This window comes from Panthera onca, chromosome B1 (genome assembly GCF_046562875.1).
Source record: "Panthera onca isolate mPanOnc1 chromosome B1, mPanOnc1 haplotype 2, whole genome shotgun sequence".
In the NCBI taxonomy this organism is placed as follows: domain Eukaryota; kingdom Metazoa; phylum Chordata; class Mammalia; order Carnivora; family Felidae; genus Panthera; species Panthera onca.
The window spans coordinates 6,074,370-6,076,186 of NC_138342.1; the positions used below are offsets into that span (position 1 = coordinate 6,074,370).

Sequence of the window (1,817 nt, forward strand, 5' to 3'; positions counted from 1 at the left end):
AATCTTCTCCACTTCCTCTTCCAGCCGTGAGACCAGTAGTTGGGGTTAATGTCAACATGACCCAACTGGGGAAGTGCTAAGTCTTCCAATGGAGGAGAGGAGTAGTATGTCCAAAACAAGTTTCAGGACTGGCTAACGTTTCGGAACAGGGAGCTGCGTCTCACTGGGAGTACACGTGAACGTATTGGATCAAGGAGGTGGAACCAAAAGCTGGATGGGGAGGATTTTGTTGACATGGGGCACTCTTCTATCGCACAGGATTTAATGTCTTGACAAGGGACCCAGGAAATTATTCCAATACATTATTCTTAGAACCTTGACCTCATTATATGAAGTAGAGATTCCAGACTGTGATGGAAGATTCCAGAAGAAGAGACCAAAAGACTAACACAAGTGAGCATCGTATAACATGTCTATACATCACGCCAGAAGGCCCAACACCTGGCTGTGTTGGAAAGGCTTGGAGGACCCTGTGATGACCAAGGCCATTTGAAATGCCTTGGTATGAGAGGCAGAGGCATCCCTGAGAAGTTCCACAGTGGTGGGGTCCTCTGTAATCAGGGCCGATGGTAAGACATGCTGTTATAAACTGGGCTACTTAGTTGCAGGGGTGGGGGGGGGGATGATAAAATCCCCAAAGAGCAGAGAAAGGTGGCAGCATTTAACTGTTGGAAACAAGATGGGAATAATTACCTTAAACAGGCAACTGAAGGTTCCTAACCCACAAATATCTGTGGCTGTATCTAATAAGACGTGGTGTTCCTAAGGCAAGACAACTAGGGAGCCCCCGCCCAAAAAAGGGGCATCGGTTAATAAATTAATATATTATCAAAAGAGATCAAGCAGAAAGAGGACCAGAAGGCTGACGTCAGCCACTATGACTTACAAAAAGTCACGATCCCTTGCTCATTTTTAAGCATGGATTCTCAAGAATCTACCTTTTTTTTTTTTTTTTTAAGAATCCATTCCTTAAAAAAGAGCTTGAGTCCCCATGAGGAAGGACCGTGTAACACCCCAGCAAGGGTAAACAGAAATGACGTACCAAGATCTTCTCGAAAGGAACCAGTGGCCACTTGCATGGCTAGTCTTACACGGGGGGGAAAGAAATACCCATATCTTTGGAGGCTGACACTGCAAAGTGTCAAGGTGCTATCACATCTCCCCTCTGAGGGTAGAGGCGTATGGGAGTCAGGTCAGGCCTCCGGTAAAACTGGCGGGTCATGGTAGATGACAGTAGATGACCACAAATGTAACCAACTGACTTCTCCAGCTGCAGACTCCATGCCAGACACTGCCTCTCTCCTCGAGCGGACTCGGACCAGCTTCTGATACGTGGACTGTAGCTACTGATGTGCAGAATGCGTGGTTTTTGGATACCTGTCAGGGGAAGGGATCAGAAAGAGTGTGCATTTGCAGGGGATGGACAACAGCTTTGTCACTCACAGTACACTCACAGCTTTTCCCCAGATCTTAATTGTGTCCTGTTCTGTCACCATGTGAGTCGAACGCACCTCAGGATCTGGACATATCTCAGAATGTCCTATTGATCCCCCACACTGATGGCACTGTGCTCAATGGACACAAAACATGAGCTCCGGAGCTAAGGACCACCATGTATATGACGTCCTCGGGGGCCCAGGGGTCTAGGGTACGCTGGGACATCCCCTCAAAATGAGGGACAAGCCATTGCCCCTGCAATCGAGGAAGAACCACGATGGCTGGTACGCTACTTTGGTACACGTACTCTATGTTTTAGAGTCGGCATATTCCACTCTTGGCAATACTGTGTCACCTACTTCTCAGGTGACACGAGAGGC

General features: G+C 47.8%; 1 long non-coding RNA gene across 1 annotated transcript; it reads left to right on the forward strand.

Annotated features, from left to right (window-relative positions):
• The first annotated feature begins 315 nt into the window (after positions 1-315).
• Positions 316-1,466, forward strand: LOC132693365 (uncharacterized). Its single transcript, XR_009616762.2, has 2 exons — positions 316-569; positions 1,271-1,466. It is a non-coding gene; the product is annotated as an uncharacterized LOC132693365 (long non-coding RNA).
• Positions 1,467-1,817: the final 351 nt, after the last annotated feature.